Consider the following 24,261-nt stretch of genomic DNA (forward strand, 5'->3'; position numbering starts at 1 on the left):
TTGTGCATTTCATTGCCTATTTTAATGTAGCCCATCCCAGCCTTGTGCAGCTCTTAAATTTTGCCCCTGGTGTCCTTAGACAGCTCTTTGGTCTTGACTAGAGTTGAGCGAAACGGGTCAGTCAAATTCAAAAGTTGCCGAATTTTGCTAATGTTGGGATTCGCCAAGCGAAACCAGACCATAGCATGAGGTCGGCCATGTGGTCGCCGACCCGAGCTCCAAAGTCGGATTTCCCAGAATGCTTGCACGTGACTTTTTTCAGCCACTGAGCAAGGACGTACACTGTGGAGAGAGAGAGTTTTTGCGCACTTTAAAAAAGCGGTGCGGCGTGTAGGTGTGTTTACTGTCCTCCACTCCCTGCCGACTTTGCTTCCCCTTGCATTGGGTTTCGACTTGCATTGGGTTTCATGTTTCAGTCGGACCTTCGACTTTTCACGATAGTCGGCCAATTTCGTTCGACTCAACTTTTGAGAAAGTCGGGTTTCATGAATCCCGACTTGACCCTAAAAAAGGCAAAGTTGCTCATCTCTAGTCTTGACCATTGTGGACCCTATCCACAATGACAAGCACAAAGCAAAACAGGTAAAATTGACTTAAAATATATGTAAATTAAATTAAAGTGCTAATGAAAAACAGGAGAAAAACAGCAAACACTAGAAATCAAATGAAAAAGTGAATCAGGACATATGTAGAGATGTATGGGTGTGTTTCAGTGGTATAATATTGCTATAGTAAAATGCTGTTATTGGTAATATTGACCTTGTTAAAGTAAGCTTTGTACAATAATAGCAATATCTTTTAAATAATATAATATACTGTATGTACATTGCATAGTGATATTGTTTGGTAATTGTATGACTGAATTACTTAAAGAGGATTTGTCACTTTCTGAAAAAAAAGAGTCAAATACACTGCGAAAGTCCCTGGACTCCATTGATTCTACTGCTTTTTACTGTTTTGCTCTACATCACTCTATTGCTTTTATAGTCAATGTTTGAAATTCTTGCTTTGGTAGCATGTAGTGATGAGCGAACGTGCTCAGATAATGTTAAATGAGTATATTCGGGTGTTGTCCAAGTATCTTGGAGGTACTAAGATAATATATTCGAGTCTCTGAAGCTGCATGTTTTGCAGTGGTAGACAGTCTCAACACATGGGGAGATTGCCTAACAAACAGGCAATCCCTGCATATGTTGTGGCTGCCTACCACTGTAAAACATGTAGCCACAGGGACTCAAATATATTATCTGAGCACACCCAAGATACTCGGATAATACCAGATCATGCCCGGTTAGCACGCTCATCACTATTAGCTAATTTCCTCACAGAATTTGCAAAACAGAGCTTGGGAGCTATGTGGGAAACACATAACCTAAATTATATTAATTAACATACATGCTATTTTGATTTTTTGTAGTGTAGGACACAATGATGCTTCCATGAACGCATATGAGTGTATATATTTAGAGTGCGTTTAGCGTAACCCTTTCAAATAATCATGCAAAGTGTAATTAGGAAAAAAGGAGATTGTTAAAAAAAATACTTCTTACATTATTATTTTACTACTATTTTGTTTAAGCTTTTAAATTATGTGGTTGTTTGTAAAGTTTCATAATTAGAGTTGAGCGACTTCGGTCGGATCAGGTTTCAAGAAACAAAATTTGAGTCGGATGAAACTGGTCCGACTAGGGCAAAAAAGTCAGAGTTTCGTCCGAAACCCGACCCCAATGCAAGTCAATGGGGAATAAAAGTCGGCATTGAATGGATGAATGTCATCCGCTCAATGCCATCTTTTATTCCCCATTGACTTGCATTGGGGTAGGGTTTCGGACGAAACTCCGACTTTTTTTGCCCTATTTGGACCAGTTTCATCTGACTAAAATTTTGTTTCATGAAACCCGATCTGACCAAAGTCTCTCAACTCTATTCATAATATGTAACTTTAACATTTTGCATGTTGTTACTCTACATTTCTTTTTTTCAGGATTTAATCAAATGTTGAGCTTTCTTATGAATGAGCTGCAGGCCAATGTTATTTATGTTTATGCACTGATTTTCTTAATTAGTAATTTGTCTTCCTACAAAAGTTCAGCTGAAAGGAAATGCAAATGTTCTAACATCTTTCATGGAAGTTTATTATTACACGGTCAATGGGGTAAATCTTCCCTTTAGATACATTTAAATTCAATGAATTCCTTTCAAATTTGTTTAGGTTGGGATGAAAAAAACATAGTTATATTATTTATATTAATAAAAGCAATTTAGAAAGTAATTTATATTTTGCTTAGTTAAAAAATTGACATTGATGGCTAAAAAATAAAATCACAAGCAAGGAATTTCATTAATAATGGTCAATTGCCTTTAAGAGTTTTTAAGGGGTTTTAGAGTTTTATGGAGTCATACAGTCTCCACATTTGACAATGACAGCCAATTACTGCCCACAGTATTGACGTGACGAGCTTACGAATGTCACCACTGCAGCTAGTAATTAACTTAGGTAGTCATGTGTCAATATAACAGGTCATCACTGGAGTGGTGAGGGACCAAGGAATCTTTGACATTTGCTTAGGGTTTGAAAAGTGCCACATGGGCGAATTTTTAGCTTTAACTTGAAATGATTGATTTGAATTGATGCAAAGTAGATTTATGTAAATTTTTTAGGAATTTGCTAGACCGTGCAAATTCAAACCATTTGCAATTTAATTCACATAAATCCACTAAAATGTCAGCTAACATTTTTCATACTGCAAAAGATTTCATCAGCGAAAGGAGGCTAGCATGAGCTTGGGCAAGTCCAGACTGGCTTTTCCATAATGCCTTGCAACTATCAGATCAGATGGTATAGCACAGCCAATCAAGAGGAACTAAAATAGCCGATAAAAAAATCCTACATACATAGAATAGTATTTTTTTTTTAGGCAATTGTAGCACTTGTGATTCATTGTAAATCAAATTGCCACTAATTTTTTTATTTCTGGAATAAATTTTCCTGCTCTCTACTGCTTTTTCTTCTAAAAACTTTTATAAAAAAAAAATTAAAATCTTTTGCATCAAAATTCTATCTAAAGTATTACTCTACAAACCAAAGGCAAAACCTTTCTTTTAGGAAACTAGTGATAATCATTTTTTTTTAATCTAAGCTTGTCAAAAGCAATTCAATATACTTCCAAAGTTGCGTATACTTGAAAGCCTTGTCATTGGGGTTATTTATTTTAATGATCATTGAACATCATTTTAAAGAAATTAATGATCCATTTTATTTCTGCCTTTATTACAGTAGTAGAAAATAATACCCCACTAGAAATAATCTTATTAAGGTATATGACAAAACTCTGGCCTGTAGCAGAATTTTTTTTAAATTAATTGGCTAATATGTAATAACCCTTTAACCAATGATCTGAAAAAGAACCTACAGCACATTGCCTTGATGTATTGAGAGTTATTATTTTCCCATTGTAACATCCAGCTGAGAGAATAAATAGGATTCATGTTAAGCTTTATGCAACATCTGCTATGAAAATAAACTTATCTAAAGCAATTGGATTTATTAACAATTCCATTAAATTAAACTTAGAGATGTGGTCCAGCATCTAAATTGAATTTTCTAATTATCTATCTTTACACTCTAAAGCCCCCGTTACACACTGCGATATCGCTAGTGATATTGCTGTAAAGTCACCGATTTTGTGACATAGCAGCTATATTGCTAGCGATATCGCTACATGTGATACTTACCTCCGACTGGCTCCCCCGCTGGTTATCGCTGGTCGCACGAGAAGGTCCTGGACCATTTCTCATCGTCAGCTTCCTGCGGCGCTTCCTGCTGTGACGACGAGCGACGCGTGGACGTGAGTGGGAGGACGTCAGGATCGCCGCGTCTGACAGGAAAGTAGCGAATCCCGACCCCTGCGATGTCGCTGGTGAGATTTGCCTGTGTGGCAGCTCACTAGCAACCACTTAGCGATGCACCAGCGATCCATATCGTTGTCGGGATCGCTGGTGCATCGCTATGTGTAACGATACCCTAACCACTTTTGCAATTTGCTTTATTGCACAACACCTTACGATTTTCCCTATCTATCTAATGCCTATATGTGTGGGAAGCAGAGGTTACTCACTGCTTCTATTTCTCCCCTATTATGATGTCTTCTTTCACAGAGGCTACAGAGGTGGCGGAGACAGAAGCAAAGTGCTAGCTCTGCACTCATGTCTGCCACAGCATCAATGACCCATGAGCCAGGTAATCTTCAGGGGGCAGCAGCAACTGCATCCCTAGCCTCCTATGATATCATGTTTGATACTCCTCTCAAACAAAATGTCACAGGAAGTACAGTAAAAATGACACTTAGAGACTAGGTAGAAAAGGAAAGATGTTGGGTATTGTCTAATAAAACTCATTATAAGTGATTAGGATGCAAAGATAAATATTTGGAAAATATATTTCCAGTGCCCTACCACTACTTATAACAACAATAATTATAACCTTCATGAACAAATCTGTTATTTTTGAGCATAAACATATTTATTAAACATATTAACATATCATAAGGGTTTTGACATATTCCTTAAAGGGGTTGTCCAGTCAAAACCGATAAGCCTGCAGGCACTCGGTGTGACAGCAGATTTATGAATCCCCACAGTGCACAGGTTTCAGACCCGGGAACGGATGGTATTTATGAGCTGTACATACCCCAGGCCAATGAACATGGCCTCACTCCATATAGGGTGAAGGGAAGAACTATTTGATCCCTTGCTGATTTTGTAAGTTTGCCCACTAAAAAAGACATGAACAGTATATAATTTTTAGGGTAGGTTAATTTTAACATTGAGAGGTAGAATATAAAAAATAGAATCCAGAAAATCACATTGTATAAATTATATAAATTTATTTGCATTTTGCAATGAGAAGTATTTGATCGCTCTGGCAAACAAGACTGAATACTTGGTGGCAAAGCCCTTGTTGGCAAGTACAGCAGTCAGACATGTTTTGTAATTGATGATGAGGTCTGCGCACATGTCAGGAGGGATTTTGGTCCACTCCTCTTTGCAGATCATCTTTAAATCACTAAGATTTTGAGGTTGTCACTTGGCAACTCAGAGCTTTAACTCCCTCCATAAGCTTTCTATGGGATTAAGGTCTGGAGACTGCCTTGGCCACTCCATTAACTTAATGTACTTCTTTTTGAGCCATTGAGATCATTAACAAGTATCACCCATGTACTTTTAGGCTGATCTCTCATTTTCCTCATGAACAAGGATTCCCCATGAGGTGAGATTTTGCATGGTGCCCTAGATCGATGTCGATTGACAGTCATTTTGTATTTCTTCAATTTTCTTGCTATTGCACCAATAGTTGTCTGCTTCTCACACAGCATCTTACTAATGGATTTGCAGCCCTTTCCAGCTTTGTGCAGGTCTATGATCATGTCCCTTATAAAGCTCTTTGGTCTTGCCCATGTTGTAGAGGTTAGAGTCTGAATGATTAATTGAGTCTGTGGACAGGAGATTTTTTTTGTAAAGGTGACTATGTAAGACAGCTGTCTTTAATGCAGGTAATGGGTTGATTATGAGCATGTAACTGGTCTGTAAGAACCCAAACTCTTAATGATTGGTAGAGGAAACCCTTAAAATTATAGACTGTTCATCCTTTGTCAGTGGGCAAACTTACAAAATCAGCAAGGAATCAAATAATTATTTCCTTCACTGTACTTTTAATGAACCGAGGCCATGCCCTGACCTGTAAAGCAGACAGTTAGGGGAAGTGTTAGACTAGAGGAAATGGCTTCACTCCATTCAAGTGTATGGAGAGCGAGGCCATGCCCATTGGAAGGGGGTATGTATAACTCATGCATGCTCTCTGTTTCCAAGTATGTAACCCTGCAGCGCACAATACAGTACCACAGAATGACTGCAGACTTAAGAGTTTTGACTGGATAACCCCTCTAAATGTAAAATACTTTTGCACTTTCTAACCATTTGTATCCATGATACTGGTACATAGCATAAACCAAAACAAGTAAATATAAAGGAAACTAATTCCTAGTGCAAGAGTGCACATAAGATATAGGTTCTGAGCCATATGCCAAGGGGAGGCCTAAGATCAGATTTTTCAAATCCTTTTTCATTATCTGGTTAATTATAGGTTTTCTGTTTCTTTCTGAACAAACATTGTACATAAAGAAGAAAATTGCCCACAGGTTATATTGTAATTTTGTTTAGAAGGTGATAGCTGAGAAGTAATGCATGTATGAGAACGTAAATATGAGTGGAAGTGCACAAATAGGCCAAAGGGAGCATTTTAGTTTTTGCAATTTACATTACCATATCTATGTTAACCTAAATATATACAGTACTATTGCATTTTGTTGTGTTCGACCGTCAATAATCAGGTCCTTTGAATTAATACAGAATAATTCTATACTAAAACTGTTTTAGAAACATGAAAGAAAGTCTTTATAAAGCTACATCAGAGTCTATGAGATGACTCGCACAGAAGCTTTTGAACTCAATAGGGTGTTTCTGTATCAAGTGCACCAATTAGCACTATTGCTAACATAATGGATACTCCCCAATGGGAATTCTAAGAAAAACCCATGTAATAGAATCAAACATTTCATTCCTTTGTACACAGCAGTACTAATGTAACACTTTCAAGACAAATGATTCCTATCTCAACATTGATATCTTCTGTTGTTCAAAATTGTGAAAATTTGTTTATTCCACTATTGAAAGTGATATAAAAATACAGATGATTCCAATACAGAGGATTGCAACTGCAGGTTTCACAGCTAAACATAGTTGTTTGCAATTATTTTACATCAATCTTATACAAATAGGAAATTTTCAGTTTTGCCCTTAATTTTGAGTTTAAAAAAATCTGCATCCTTCTGTAGAAGAATTAACATTGCATAAATACTATAATAAAATATTTTTGCATTTTGCTCAGTGTTATGCTCTGGCAATATAGATAACTAGACAGAAAATAAGAAATTTAAAAGCAGTGCCATGGAATAAGTGAGCAGCAAGTCGTGGGGCTATGACATAAAACCCTTTATAATAGAAACTACAGAAAAAGTAGCACTCTTAATTTTATAGTGTATTAATGTTTCAGCTCCCAAAAATCAGTCAGTTTTTTCATGGATGGTTGAAAACAGCTCATTATATTATTGGGAATTGAAGCATTGTGTAAGATATGAGTTAACAAGGTACCCCACTTTTTCATAGCTAAGAAAAGTAAGTAGGCAAAATGGCAGACAGACAGACAAACAGAGAGACTGACAAGCATGGCGGCAGACAGTCAGGTAGACAGATATTTTTCAAATTGAAAGATATTAGTCATCAGTGAACATGGGCAATTCTGAATGGTAAAGTTCAGGATCCTTATCAGACACCTAGTGTCCATGCACGGACCCTGAACACAGACTTCTCCTGAAAGCCCGTGTTACTGTCTGGAGTCGGCAGCCCAAACAAAGCTTGTTGAAAGTCTGCAGCAAAGCCTACCAACAAGTTTTCCTGTGTGGTCACTTCTGGCTCAATCACAACCATGTCAATCAGTGGCATAGCTGTGATTAGTCAGCGCAATATGTAAAAAAAAATAAAAAAATGTAAAAAAGACATGAGGTCCCCTCTAGTGTAGATAACCAGTGCAGGTAAAGCTGACAGATGTGTCTGCAGCCTCTCGCTGTCAGTTTTATCTTGGTTGGATATCAAAAATAGAGGAATTCCATGCAGTTTTTTTAAATTATTTAGATAAATACAATGAGCTGAGTGTGAGAACATGGCTGCATGTGACCAGCGGAAACATTAGTAATGTCACAACCAGTCACGCTCAGCTCAGTGTATCCTGGATCATGCCACCGTTCAGCAATACATCCATATATAAAGAGCATGTCATGGGATGTATGGATTATTGGTGCACAGGTGAGGAAAACAGTTTTTTTTTCATTTTACATGAATAAATGGGTAAAAAGGAGTCTGTGTGTTTACTTCAATTAATGGGGGAGGAGCTGGGCAAAGCCCCAGAATTGTCTCATGTAATGGATGCATTTTTCTGGGGCAGATGTGTGCAGCTATTTTTAGGCTGAAGATGGCCATTATCCATGGCCCCTTTCTAGTCTGAGAATACCAGCTCCAAGCTATCTGCTTAAACTTGACTAGTTATCAAAAAATGGTGGGATCCTACACCTTTTTTTAACTATTTATTTAAATATTTTATAAAAATAGCGTGGGGTCACCTTTATTTTTGATAACCAGCCAAGATAAAGTTGATAGCTGTTAGATTTACCTGTGCTGGTTATCAACAATAGAGAGGACCCCACACCATTTTTTCCTTTATTTACTCACTCAATAAATAAATGTACAGTGAGCTACACACATACTGCAATAATTATCCCACTGACATATTTATTACTATGGACAGGCGACGGCTGCAGAATACTCTCATCAGCCTCGCTTGATCTCGCTGATAGCAGTAGTTGTGTGACAGCAACAGAACTGCAGTGCTCTGACCATCAGTAATGTGAAAGGTTACCGCCAATCAAATCCACTGTTTCCCATGCTGTCACACAGATGTCACACAGGTTCAGGTTCGAATTCGGGTACCATTCTGCTACCTAAACCCAAATTTTTTTAAGTTTAGGCAAACCCGATGGACTTAAACATCCACGGGTCTGCCCAACACTAGTCAGCAGATTTCAAAATGTAACTGCATAATTATATAGATCAATTAGACCATTTAAATGCCTGGCAATTTTGTTTTTTTAAATCAGTGCCATAATTCTTTTGTTTTTTTGTCGACAATGCTCTCTCAGTGTTGGCTTATTTTTCTGTGGGATGGGTTATAGTTTTGAATGATACTATTCATTTTGTCATGCAATGTACTAGAAAAAGAAAAGAATTTCCAAGCTGAATGAAATATTTTTAAAAAATGTAATTCCACTGTGAGGAACGAGGGAGAATCCATTTTGGTTTATAAGTTCGGGACTAGAGTTGAGTGACTTTGGTCTGATTGGGTTTCATGAAACAAAATTTGTTTCAGATGAAACTGGTCCGACTAGGGCAAAAAAAGTCAGAGTTTCGTCCGAAACCCGACCCCAATGCAAGTCAATGGGGAATAAAAGTCGGCATTGAGTGGATGAATGTCAATGCTGACTTTTATTTCCTATTGACTGCCCTAGTCGGACCAGTTTCATCTGAAACAAATTTTGTTTCATGAAACCCAATCCGGCCAAAGTCGCTCAACTCTATTCGGGACCTCTTCATCCACTCCTGGAATGTGCCCCGACCTTTGCGTCCTCAAGCCATAAAAGGCAATGCAATGTTTTGTTTAATTAAAAGAGCTAGGAAGAAACTCTTTGAAGCTCAGGCGACTAGCAATTAGCACCAAAGTGTGAGCGCTCTGCAGCTTCACAGCAAATTAGATTTATTTGTGTTACTGAAGCACATGGAGACAGCGTGTATAACAAGTCACATCAAGCTCTGAGGTATTGAATCTGGAAAATGACCTACTGTATAATAACAGAATGCTATATCTCTGAGACTAGCCGAGCACATTACCAGAATCAGCATTTCTTTCTCCACGTGCCTATATTGTTTAGCCACCTCCAGAACCCTGCATTATGGAGTTATAAAGCATACAGGAATTACATATGGCAGAAATATTTGGTCTTTATGAGGAGAAAAAATCCAGCAGAATCCAGTGGCATCGCTGCCATTTCATTCAGAGCTTCGGGCGGAAAGTTATGAATCTCCACGGTTCTAGGTAGAAAATCTAGCTCTCTGATGAGGGAGGGCAGAGGCTTAACAAGCCCAGGGATGGGAGCAAAGTGTGGGAGGGAACAGCCTGGGAGATATAAAGCAGTCCCTCAATTTGGACTAGATTTTCTAATGGCAGGATATGTTCGATGACTCAGCTAGGAAAGCCTGTAACTAAGATTTGGACCTGTGATCCATCAGCGCCTCCCTGTGCTCACATGCTACATAACATGGTAATTGCAACCTATCTATACCCTATCTTTGTATTTCACTTGTGACTGTATACCTGTATATTGTTCTTGTAAATATATACCTGTATATTTCTAGTGCGCCTTTTTGGTGATTAAATATAAAATTAATCTCGGGCTGCTTTTTTATCTCAATTCACGAATCCTCACGCATGCACGTTCGGTTGGTCAATTGTATGCTACCCGAGTTGGTTTCTGACCCTATTTAAGCCTGTTGTTGGATTGGGCTTATATCGAACAAGGAAATGGTGGCAGAATACCGTATTGTTTTAGTGAGGAACTCTGGCAGTGATGGTCGGGAGGCTTATATATATATCCCCAGCCTGGACTGATGGTATATATCCCCCCTCACTGGGAGTGCCTCACTAACTCGTACCTATAAGGAAAGCCTTTCCGGCAACTATTTGCCCTTGGTGCAGTTCCTTAACTAACCTGGGGCAAGTGGTGGCACGAGAGAGCCAATCCCTGCTGGGTCCTTCCCTCCCCTTCCCCGAGGTGAGCGAAGTCGACGCCCCCTTCCTCTGTGAGATCCCTCAAATCCACCATATTTTTTGTTTTGTTTTAGTTTTACTGCTTTAATTCTATTTTAAAAATGCCAAAGAAATATTATTCTTCAGGTCTAAATATAAATACATGCATGTTAAAAAAGTTTAAAAATATTTTACTTTTCTTCTTAATTCTCTTATGGGATTTCAAACTGCAATTGTGTCATCCCTTATAACTTACTGAATATTTTGTTCTCCTATAAAGCTCACCCGCTGTTTAGCTTCAAAATGGTAACAAAATAGCAGCAATGAGAGCCTTCAGCATTCAAAGTAACTCATAGGTACCCTGTGATCGCATCTAGTAACTCGTAAGATTCGATTATCTTTAATTTTTCCACTTATCTCTAGTTTTAACAATATTAACAATTTAGTCATTTAGTTGTTAGGATACAGTCAAAACATTATTCTCTAAAATTGGAATCACATCCACTTTTACATAATTCGCTGATTAAAACATACAGTACATCTCAATAGATGAACTTCACAGAAATCCCACCATGTTTAAATGTATAATGTAATTTTTTCTGTCCCAAGAAAGTAGTAAAATGAACAATCATCTTCCAGTGGGAAACAGATTTAAGCCTTGGTTTCTCCCCTGGAAAAAATGAATGCAATATGTGAAACCTCACATATGCTATCATATCGTGACTTGGAAATGTGAAAAGGAAAAAAGGTACTTGCATATAAATTTAGAAGTCCTGGTGTGCCTTAAAACCATTCTGCGCAGTCATGACCTCTTTCACCTCTTGCACTTACAATAAATCCTACTTCTTTGGATTAGAAAAGATTTTATACAATCTATTTATATTTCTGAATAATTGTCATATGCCAGCTAATAGAAAACTGTAGCTACAAAGACTTTGCATTTCCTTGCATGAACATTTTCATTCCAAATTCATGGAAATGCTGAACTAATTAGTTAAAAGAAAAGTATAGTGAGAAAATTATCAGTTGTGTAAATCATATTCTTGTGATACAGATATTTTTATGAAGATTGTAATATGGAAAAAAATACTGCCAACTTTTTTCATATCACAAATCTTTATTAAAAAAAACATAGATTATAAATCTTGCAATTTTCACAGTGGCCACTGAGGCTATTCTACAATCATATTTTGAGGACTTTGAGCTTTATGGACCATTTAGGCAGAGTTTTCAGCAAAGCTTGTTATTATCAAGGGGAAAATTACAAGGATTGCAACATTGCTTTAAAAAGCTAACAACATAGGATCCACCAATCACAATAGGCAATTCCAGAGCTGACCTTGTGCCCCCTCCCTTCAAAAATACTTTTGCAGAAGTTCATTACACAACTATCACAAAATATAAACTGGGGTTTATTTATTGACTCTATGTTTCCAGAAACAACAGATTTCTAGTGGCTAGTCATTTTACACAAGTAAACACAAAATGCAGTTTTTAAATGAAGGTCTTTATTATTAAGGGAATGTTGTTCATTCATCCTGGTCTCTTTAAATGCTTCCAATTCTTCCTTATTTTTAAGATTGTTACTGATTTTGCAGTGAGAATTTCAATTAGCGAAATCTCCCATCCTTCTTGGACATTTCTGTCCTTTAGAACATCCAGCCATTGGACCTTTGCTATGCTCTTTCTGAGTCCATTAAAATCTGACTTTCTAAAGTCAAACTTTAAAGACTGAGCTCTTGCTGTTCTTTATCCTTTTATAATCCAATATTTGAGGATGGCATGATTGCTGCCCCCTAAATTTCTAGTCATCTTTACTTCCTCAACCATTTCCTCCCTGTAGGTATTGGTCTCGTCACACACAGCGAGATCACTAGCGAGATCGCTGATTTTGTGACACATCAGTGATTTCTCCAGCGATATCACTGTGTGTGACATCCATCAGCGACCGGTCCCTCTGCCGGGTATCGCTGATCGTGCAGGATCGTCCTGGGCCATTTTTTGATCATTGGTCTCCCGCTGGCCAGCACGTATCGCTGCGTGTGGCAGCGGAAGACCAACGATCAGTGACGCTGCATGGTGGTATCTAGGGTTAACAGTGGGTAACTAAGAGCCACGTGACTCTTGGATACCCACTGTTTACCCTAGATACCAGCTTGCTCACTGGTCCTGATTGCTGGTGAGTCTATCTATGTGACAGGTCACCAGCAATCAGCCTAACTATGTCCCAGCGATCCCATCCATGTCAGATCATTGGTGGGATCGTTGGAACATTGTTGTGTGTAACGGGGCCTTAAAAATTAGGTACAAGATAGCATCTCTCTCTTCTACCTTTTGAAAGATAAAGTTGTCACTAAGAGAAGAAAAACATTTTCTGGACCCATTACTTTTGCCTGAGAGAGATTCCCAACAAATATCTGGACAATTAAATTCTCTCATGATCACTATGTCATACTTTTTTGAGAACAGAGAAAACTGATGTAAAAATAGTTCATTCATATCTTCAGTCTTTTCAAGTGACCTATAGTAAAAGCCTACAATGTTTTCTTCTTCTCTCCTTGTATTCTTACCCAAACAGTTTCTACAGAGCTACCAGTCTCTGAAGCTTGGATCTCTGTGGAGATATACATTTTCCTAACATACAAAGCTACATCTCTTCCCCTCTTGTTAATCCAAGTTATAGCCTTGAAGGTTTGTATTCCAATCATGTGTATGATCCTGTCAAGTTTAAGTGATGTCTATGAGATCGCTATTCTTGTGTTACCAGCTCCAACTCATTTGTTTCCCATGCTCTGTGCATTTGTACAGACATTTAATTTTGCATTCAATATCTCTTGCACCTCTAATTTCATTCAGAGTTTGGTGTTTTTGTTCTTTATTTCCACTTCTAGTTGTAGGGTTCCTAAAAGAATTAATTAGCTGCATATTTTTCCCCTGGTCGTATATTTCCATTCCCATATTGCTCTACTTTAAAGCTATTCTGATGACTGTAGCAAGGCATTTACCAAATATGTGTTTTCCTGTTTTCGTAAGATGCAACCCATCTCTAGCAAATAGTCCACTATATAGGTAATTCACTCCATGGTCATGACGCTCAAAAAGTTGCTCAGTGCCCAATCGACATAACCAGTTGTTCACCTGTAGAATCCTGTTCAATCTCCTTGATCTATGTCCTTCCACTGAGAGGATAGATGATACTGATGATAGCTTCCTTTTAAATAAAGTAGACAAACTTCTCTAACAAGAGGAACTAGCATCACTAACCAAAAACAAATTTTCCTCCTTCCAAAGTGTATGGATACCTGCTCATACCTGTCTAACATATTTGTCTTTAGTGACATCTCTACTTCCTCAAAGAATTATAGTAAAGTTTTAATCACAAAAATATGAATGAATATACTGTGACATATACAGTATATGGTCAATTACCCCATAATCATCAGCAATTATTTTCATTTTTCCTCCCTTTCATTTTTCATTTGTTTACCTCTATTTATATATTCAAATTGTCTCCTCAAATAAAAGGACTTTATTGCCAACTATTGGAAGCAGCATTTCTAAAAGTCAATATTGACCCTTTAAAAATCCTTGCCACATGACTTACAATAAAACCAAACCAGAGTCTCAATTTGCAGACATGTTTCAGGGAGTTTCCCCTGGTTAGTGCAAAGCATGAGATCTGATTTCACTGTATCAGAGGCCTCTGACTGGGGTCTAAGAGGTAATGTTTCTCTGTGGAGATTGACATGCCTAACACATCATTGATTATAGGCCATGAAATGTTTCTCTGTGAAATTAAATATGCAAATTGCCTCTTCAGAGCAGAAGAAGACTTGAACTCTATATAATGGGTGGCTCTAGACATTATGTCCTCTTCCTCTCTTATGAGGCAAGTTACATATTTCATTTTCAAGAGTAGCATTGCATGGTCTAAAGTCTTCCTACACTGTCATGTAAGGCATAAGGCATGTCACTCTCCACAAGGAGGAGAAAAGTTACTCTCTAAACGCAAATCAGAGGCCTCTCATACTGTCAAATCAGTCCTCCTGAATTGCACTGAGGAGGTGCAACATACTAATACTTGTGTTTGTAATTGAGAGTCTGGTTTGGCTTTTTTCCAAAGTCATGAGACAAGGTTTAAGGGTCAGTACTAACTTTCAATTTATATGATGCCATTTTTAATTTATATGAACTAATAAATTGGGAATGGACACCACCAACATAACATATGTTCCAATGCATACAATATTTAGTGATGACAACTTGGCATACATGGTAGTAGGGTAATCATAAGAAATTCTGCTCAATTTAGCTAGCTCATGCAATTAGCTACAGTTCATTTTCCCAATCAATCAATAGACTATGAATTACATTTTTATGGACTTATTTTATAGTATTTTATGTATTTCTTTTACCAAAATGTTGCTAAAAATATAACTAAAAAAATCATTCTTTTAGTGCCAGATTAGGCACTTTTCTGGAAAATAGGTGGAACTTAGCTGGAGGTGTTGTCTAGCACAACCCAGCAGATTCATTATAATTTACACCAAAAAGAGAAATAAATATTAGAAATGTACTTATGAATGGTGTATATTGCTAACTCTAGTGCACCAGGCATCCTGAAATATGCACCTTTCAATTTGGAGTATCTTATTTTAGCATATATTTGATCAAGACCGGCATATAAAATGACAGTCTTCATAAAACTCCCCACCTGGCAGTGTGCTCAATCTCTGGTGAATACTGAGTAGAATAATGTAGCAGTATCTAAGCTGCCATTTATGATTATGTCTCTTTATCTCTGTAAAAGGGTGTTAAATAGATAATTATATTCAATCTTCTATCTCAAATTTGAATGTAGAGTATAAAAATAACAAACACTTAAGACCTCCATACATAATAGATTAAAGTCAGTCAAGCATGAAATCATCTAGAACCCAAAAATCATGGCACAGAATATTGTTCTAGACAAGGTTGTCTGGAAGTGGTTTACTCTACTCTCATCTCTAACAGTTCCAACCAGCAAACTGCTGAATCTGTAAAATTATTCCACTGCTTACCAAAACTGTATGGTCTCCGATGTTGCTATGTGAGTCAGCTTTTCATCTGCAGTATTGGATACATTAGAAGTGTGCTCTAGGACTCCTGCTCAGTTTTATTGCAGTGCATACAAGCTCCATAGAAAGGCTGATAAACTTTCCGTATTTGTGGCCACTGCTGCTAGACTGAAGCAGTGATCGGTAACACAGACAAGGAGTAAGAACCAATAAAGAACAAAATTGCATTTATCTGGAGAACTGTGCAAAAAATATACAAATTAGAGTGTTGCTTGTTTTCACATTGGATAATTACACCCATCTTTAAAGATAGAAGTAACCCTTTGCAGCAACTGTCTTATGAAAACATACAGCAATCACTTGATTTGGTTACTGCATGTCAAGCGCCTGCCACTCTTTTGAACCTAAAACAGCAGCAAAAAATGTAATATCTTTTCAGTCAGTTATTCTTCCAAATTTATACAGCTCTGCTTACAAAAACAGAGAAAAAATGTGAAAAAATCCAAATACTTTAGCTTGTAACTTTTTACATTCATAAATACTGAGCTTAATTCCATTTGGACAAGAAACAAACATAATGTTTATATAACTTTCTTATCCAATATTTCAGGCATCACTTAGCCTGACATTCAAACATATGAATAAACTGAAGCTCTAGATCCAAAAATAAGTTTTGCCACGGTCCCTACATACCACCGATCATTTATAACACTTCTGTGTTCTTGTGCCACAAAGAAGACTTTGAGTCCTCTCAGGCATCAGGGATGCAAACTTACCTCTTGTTTCAACTAGTTTATTCTATTTCCTTTGACATATAATTGGGACAGAATCTGAATAGGTTTTCCCCATGGAAACATCAAGAAAGCACTCCTTAAAGGGGTTGTTCAAACTTGGGATGAAGGTCTGCAGTCACAGTAGTTCAAACTTGGGATGAAGGTCTGCAGTCACAGTATGTGAATGCAGTATTCTGAATCCTAGAATTGGTCATCACTTGACAGCATATATGTGACTTGCAAACTTCTACTTATATGCAAAATAGATTCATTTATCTTCTCGTAAAAAATACTTTTATTGAGTGAGGATGGCAGGTGACCACAAATATACAAATCACATACCTGTGGTCATGTGACTGCCTGCTCGTATCGGCAGTGCTGGAGAATTATGAGCTGTCAGGATTCATTAATTTGCAATCACTTAAAGTGTTTAAATACTTCCTATTCTCATCATCCAATGAACAAATATATTAATTCATTTTACGTGAGACTAAAGCCCCCGTTACACACGGCGAGATCGCTAGCGATATCGCTGAAGCGACAACGATTTTGTGACGCAACAGCGACATCGCTAGCGATCTCGCTAAGTGTGACACGCGGAAATGACCGGCTCCCTGCTGCGATGTCGCTGATCGTGCGCGAACGTTCAGGATCATTTTTTGATCGCTGGCGTCACGCTGACCAGCATGCATCGCTGTGTTTGACGCCCCTTATCAACGACGAGCGACCTTGTTGGCGACTCCGAACTAATATAGATAGCGCTGAAGGACGCCTATTCAAAGTCTGAATCGCTATTATAGACAGTGTGTGACACGGTACCAACGATCGCCGTGGTCATTAGTGACATCGCTGATCGCTGATGCATCGTTATGAAGCTCGGCCTGTATGACTGCTTACTAGCAATGCACAAACGATCTTAGCCAGATCGTATCATTATCGGAATCGTTGGTGAGTCGCTACGTGCAACGGTACCCTAATAATAATAGAATTATTTTTCAGAGTAGTAAAATTTGAATGATTGTCATATCCATCTTTTTTTCCTAGATATTGATTGGAAAAATAAAATGTTTTTAACAGACGGTATGTAAAATTATATGAAGAATTTAAAAAAGAACTTTTTTTAGATCTGGCAGAACACTTACTTGGCAAAAGAAAATGCAAACACATTAAGCATCGTGTCTTGATTAGCATTTATGATTATAGAGCATGCACAAAATCCTTTGATAACCTATTCATCTTATGAGCTGCTCTTTAATGCCAAGAAATGGGAGAAAAGGTTATTGAATCCACAAACTTTTTCATAACATTTTTTAAGTATGCTTGTGTCTAATGGTAATATCAATTTATACTAAAAACAAATATAATTGAAATCTTACAGTTAAGTATATGACATGGAAGGCAAAATTCAACAAGTACTATGGCAACTCACAATATACAGTATTACATACTTCGATTTCTTACTTACCAAGCCAATTCCAGCTACATGTAGGAGCCTATTCAACACACCATCAATATAACAGATGTGCCTATATTTGTCAGGCTGTGCAAAAATTCACCTCATCCTCAATAAAAAAATCTTTATTCTTCATGTGTTAAATCTGTGGCCTTTAATGTGACAAGATTGTGAAGCTTCTTTAATGTAAATATACAGTATTTATATATATTTTAAATTATTTGCTGCATTGAAAAGGAAATCAAAATTGACTTTTTAATGTATAGAGATAAGTTAATTTATTTTAGGAGAATTGAATTCTACAAAAATCCATACTCTCCAGAATGCAACCTTTATATCATTTCAATCCTTGTGATTTCGGCAAAATAGCAGCAAGCTAGCTGCCATTTTGTTGTGCCATAGAGGGCCTACAAAAGGTTAAAAAATGAAATAAATAATTCTTAACACAACTCAAAACTCCAGCCACCTCTTCCTTTTCTGATTTTTCTCTCCTGTATGGTCCTATGAGCCTTCTCTTACAGATACTGTGCGCTGCATAGTCATGCTAGGCCCTGCACAAACCTATGCAGTGTCATCCCGTATCTAGTCACAGGCAGAAGTCCTAGACTAGTGTAAAGTTGTAATTCATGGCAGCAGTAATAAGGTGAGCTGAAGATCATACATGAACAGGGATGAGGTGAGTTTTTGTTTTTATTTTCTACATTTTATATTTATTATGACCTGGGTTCTCTGTATACCCAACAAGATACATTCAATTCGCTGAAAACAAATTCATCGCAAATTTCCTGATAAGATCCGAGCAGTTTGCAAATTCAAATCTCATCAGATCAGCTCATCTCTACTAATTTAGAAGGCTACATTGGTAAAGTCTAATTTTGAGAATGAAAATGGTCTAAAGTAAGCTTAAATAAATTTATAGCATTGGTGAAAGATTCCTATTTCTTAACATGTATTATGCAAAATTTTATTTTAAGCTAACTGAATGGATGGAATTGATTTGAATAGATTTTTGTGTTGAATGCGTCAGATTTCTAGTAATTAAATTCTCTTAAGAGTATAAAGGATTTTTAGGCACCCTGTAAATCCTTTCACTTCATGAAATTAGTGTTTGATCCAAAGCAAAGTCATTGTGAATCTCCTCACATGTATGTATATGTATATATACACACAGTATATTGGACATAGATGAGCAAATTAATCTACAGGATCAAGGTCCAGGAGCCAAGTCAGTTTTCATTGGCCTCTGAAGTCTTATGAACCGCCTCCTGCCTGCCAGATTTTCCAGCTACTCTTTTGATTTATGGGGCTAGTGCTATATTACTGTTGTGTTGTGCTGCATGCATTCTGCTGCAAAAGGCCTACTACTGTACTTAGAAGAAACCTCAAGGATGCCGACTTGAAGGAGATGGCTCATCTCACATCTAGCGGCCATACAAAACTGTTGTGGCCACTGGATGGATGAATTTTTTATCATCTCTTCTATCTTCAATCTTTTGTAATTTAAGGTCTTATTTATAATGCAGTTTTAAAATCACCTTGAGTACAGACATGCAGGATTAAATGAGTTATTTTAATTTGTGAATTTCTCAGTTTCTTTATGCTCAGTGTTAAATAACCTAAACATGTACCTACATTTGTTAACAAGTAGATTACACATGACCTTTTTGGCTTTGCTATGATGGGATAAGGTTGAAACCGTTCAGTTCACATTGTCTTTGTTAACTGTATAAAAATGTTGGACCAAATAACGCAAGAGAATGCATAATATTGTATTACTTATGTTGTATTTGTTTTCATTTAATACTGTAGGTCTTCAACATTCTTAGTATTTTGAGCATATTTTGCAGCAAGAAATTGTGTCAAGATAGAATTTCCTTGAAAACATAACTATGGGTTATGGATTCTGTTGATCTGAATGTAATTCTATTGTTCATTTGCTTCCTAAATTCAAAATTAATCAGCTACATAATCTTAATAAAACATGCTTTAGTAAATTAAAGCTGTAGAATCTCTGCAATCCTTGAACATTGTGGGTTATGTTGTTGCTTCTGACAAAAGAACTAACAGTACACAACTCCTGGCTGCTGTAGGTCCAGGGAGTACCTCATCTACTATCTATCTCTGTGTAACCCCCTTCAAACTCTCTAGATTATATATAGATGCAAGAAGGGGAGAAGGTTAGAAACACCAGAAAAAGCAGTAGAAAAGAGTCATGGACCCAAACATGTAAGATCATGTATAGATTTTTGGGCACCCTGTAAATCCTTTCACTTCATGAAATTAGTGTTTGATCCAAAGCAAAGTCATTGTGAATCTCATTGTGGCTATTGACTTCCATAAGAAAAGCCATAGCAAATTCTGTACCAGGATGAAAAAGGGAACAGATCATATACAGGTTGTACAACAATATAAGGGAACCATGCACAGAATATGCAGAGGAAGAAAGTTCACATATTCTGCAACAGTAAGAGAAGAGAAAACAAACTAGGAAAATGGACACACATATTCCTCAGCATCATGATGGTAGAGTAACTTGAAAGTAGTATTGGAGCTTTACTGAGACTTGAGAGCAAAAGCCATAACTTTGACAGGTACAGGGAATGCCGTCATACTCTTGACCTAGGGACTGGCCCAAAATGTCTCTTTGGCCCACACCAGTACTATTAAAGATTTGTGGGGCCACTGTTTGTAATATTATATTGGGGCCCACAAGTTTCATGTTATGCCACTGCAGAGAGCGATTGAATTTAGCAGCAATACCTATACAATCAGAACTTACTTCCAAAAAGTATTACGGGGGGTGTCGGGGCTATATGAGATAAGTCTGAAGCTAAGAGCATATTGTAAACTATATATAAGGATTTAGTCACTAATGTCTGTAAAAACAATTTCCTTGTAAAAGGCATCCATAGCTTTTAAAATTTCACCAGTACGGTAATTGGATTATCAATAGGTTCTGGCAAAATTGATTTGAAATACAAACAGCATACTAATATCTATAGCCTTATTTAAATAATGTCAGTGAATGTTATGAGAGCTAAGTAAACATCTGTAAAAAGTAGATGTTTTATCATCCGTATCAATATGCACCCCTCTTTATTTCTAGTGAATGCTTTTCTTTGTGACAAGGTATATAAGACAAGATGACCAGTTATCTGAGACCTTTCCATCCATTACCCCACTATATTTAGGAATGTAAATTTTATTTTATATTGTATGAAAACATATCATTTTTGACTCTTTGGTCCTATTGATATATTTCTAAATTGTAAAATTAATAAAAGTTGTGCTAAACATTTAAAATGAAAAAAAAAATAGTAAGACAAGTAGATTTGGGTGATATATTATATTTCGATTGTATTTTTTATTGAACTCGCTTATATAGCACCATTAATTTCTGTATTGCTTTACAGACATCATAATCTAAAAAGAAAATACCATACCTTTAAATATACAGTAAATAAATGTAAAATAAGCTGTAATTTGGCTTTGATTTCTAAAGTCAAGCCTTATGAGTCGACTTTGTACTTTAATACAATACATTACTGAATAAACAACAGTTGACAATTGTATGACCCTTGTTAATTACAGTATTTAAATATGGTATAAAGCTCCACTGAATCCTCAAGAGTATTACAGTAGCTTGGTACATGGAAACAAGATTCTTCTGCAGGTTAAATATTGTGCATATATTTGCATCTATTGGCCTTTTTTACAGAATATGTCTTGTTCTGCATGACCTATCATTAGCTATTCACCCTGTACATAAGGATATTTCAGAGGACAATGTGGAACACAGCTGTGTAAATAACAGACATTAGTACAATGGAGAACAGACGTGTAGTGTATTATGGTACTTTAAGAAATTTGTAACCACAATGTGAGTCTCTAATCCTCCGAGTCTATGGTGTTTACCATAGTTATATCATTTCCAGTGCTGAAAGCAATCACAAATCCATCAAGCTCAATCTTTTTCAGACCTGGCTGTTAATAAAGAAAAAACAAAATATACCTTTGGGGCCAACTGTATCCAATTCAGCTACAAGGTGGAAAAAAAATAAATTAAATAGTATTCTGCATTATCTGAACATCAGTAACATTTTGTTCCCAATCTTTATCTACTTGACATCACTAGACAGAATGTGGTGATGTCTATGACTCATCATTAGGGTCGTATTTAAGATCTGTTGAAAAAACGGATAGCATTGAGACCAATGCTATTCAATGGGGCAGTGCAGATGAAAAATTTGTTTCACTAGCTAAATCTGCATGTGAAAAAAACTTGAAGCATGCACAATTTTCCTCCAAAAATTGGATGAGACCATTCAAGTTTATGAGTGTAAAAAAAAATTGGATGTCATACGAAGCCACAATATATCATCCAATTTTTATGGATACAATGAAATTATGTAACATAGGAAACTATAAATGGCCTTGGAAATGATTAATTAAAACATGGATTGCATACTGTCGTGTGACACTATCCTAAGTTGTAGTCCATGTGTCAGAACTGAAGAGAATGGTAAATTTGTCACAAAGGGAGTTAGCGATGTTAATCAGAAAGACTATAATGAGTGAAAAATACCTCCCCAGCTGTGCCTTACCAATAACCTTGGGGCTTCTCACTTCTTTGAGAAGAAATGCATCATACTAATGATGCTAACTTGTGCTTTGCATTCTGAAATAAATGCCTGTCATCTGTTGTGGTAGAATATTCTAGAATTTGTCTTCCAGAACTGTAAACAAACCTTTCCCTTATGGATTTGTGAATTGGACTTTTCCACTAAAATGTATTATGATCATTATCATCATAGTTTCCATGGGAAAAAGAAAATGTTTTCTTAAATTATTATTGTCTAAAATTAATTTATTAAAAGTTTGTTCATACTAGATGTGATTAATGAATGTTTACATTTTCTGCAGCTTCGCATATAAGCTTTATTATATTTTAAGTTGAAGAAGCAACTTACTGGTAAATTTAACAAAACTAGGGCAGAAGTCATTTTAAGTTTAAAAAATAACTGTATACAAAACTCATTAAGTGATGAAAAGACAAGCTATGTGTGATACTTAACTCTGACCGGCTCCCCTGCTGGTTATCGCTGATTGCGCGAGAACGGCCTGGGCCATTTCTCGTCGTCAGCTTCCTGCTGGGCTTCCTGCTGTGGTGACGAGCGACACGTGGATGCAGGCGGGAGGACGTCAGGATCGCCGCGTCTGACAGGTAAGTAGCGACAGCCGACCGCTGCTATGTCGCTGGTGAGATCTGCCTGTTTGGCAGCTCACTAGCGACCACTTAGCGATGCACCAGCGATCCTGACCGGGTCATATCGTTGTCGGGATCGCTGGTGCATCGCTAAGTGTGACAGTACCTTCACTCTAGGGTATACACTTGTTAATATGGAGCCCAAGAGTTTGGTAAGAGAGAGGATAATGAGATCACTGCTACAAGACAGAAACATTTTGGAGGCATTGCTAAAGAAAAAAGGTCAATAGTGTCCATTGCTTTATAATTCTCTAGTAGCTTCTGACTTTTTGCTGATCAATCAGTACCACTTGAGGGGAATTTATCCTACTAATGAGAAATCAATGTTTTTCTTTATTATTCTAAATATGCTGAAATATGCTGAAAATAACCCATTTCCAGGTAGGTTTTTGTTTGTACTTTATGTCTTTAGGTCACTTAATGACTTTTGAATACAGTATATTTTATTAGGTTAAAATTATTTATTGCCCCAGTGTTGTTAAATTTACATACAAGTGCCAAATTCTAGAAAACTCTGATATAACACTTATAGAAATTATTAAAAGGCGTAAACAGGTTTCAAATAAATCTGCCTTGTTTCATAAGATGTTGTCTTTTTGAGCCCTTCATCCCTAAAACCTTCTAGCGGAGAATATCTTCGAACTATGAAAAGGTTAAAGTGGTGTCATATGGCTTCAAGTGTGAGCTCCTACAGGTTCCTAGAAAGGAGCCGCAGAGTTTTCACTTCCTCAGCACTGATTTCTATCTCTTTGCTCAATAATACATTTTGCACAGTGAAACAGGAAACTAAGTGATTTACATTTGACAGCAAATCAGCTAATTTGCTTTTACTTTTATTTACAAATTGTGTTGTTCAAAAATTGCAATACAAAGTCTTCAATTGCACCAAAATGGATTCCATTTCAGGATATAATGCGTTCTACATTTGCAGGAATGATTATAACCTTCAAAACCTCTTAAACTTAATTATATGTAGTGTTATCACTTAACCAGGTAAGTCAATCAGATGCAATTACCTCAACATGCATTATAAATGGTTTCATGATATCTACATGGATTTCATAAGTTAAGTCGTTTATAAGTAATTAATTCCAACACTCCTGTAATAATACCACATGCTGTGATTCAAATCACTTTACTGCCTTGTTGCATATTGTAGAAATATACTTCTTTGAAAAATAATGCCTTAATGAAAATAATATAGGTTATGAATAATTAAAGGAATCATTGCATTTCAATAT

The 24,261-nt window shown here is 36.7% G+C and overlaps 1 protein-coding gene across 2 annotated transcripts in view; it reads right to left on the minus strand.

Moving 5' to 3' along the window:
* Positions 1 to 24,261, minus strand: part of NLGN4X (neuroligin 4 X-linked) — a 488,795-nt gene that overhangs the window by 452,989 nt on the left and 11,545 nt on the right. The gene's annotated exons all lie outside the window — the stretch shown is intronic.

Source organism: Dendrobates tinctorius, unplaced genomic scaffold, assembly GCF_039654945.1.
Source record: "Dendrobates tinctorius isolate UK_male_01 unplaced genomic scaffold, ASM3965494v1 ptg000016l, whole genome shotgun sequence".
NCBI classification, from domain to species: domain Eukaryota; kingdom Metazoa; phylum Chordata; class Amphibia; order Anura; family Dendrobatidae; genus Dendrobates; species Dendrobates tinctorius.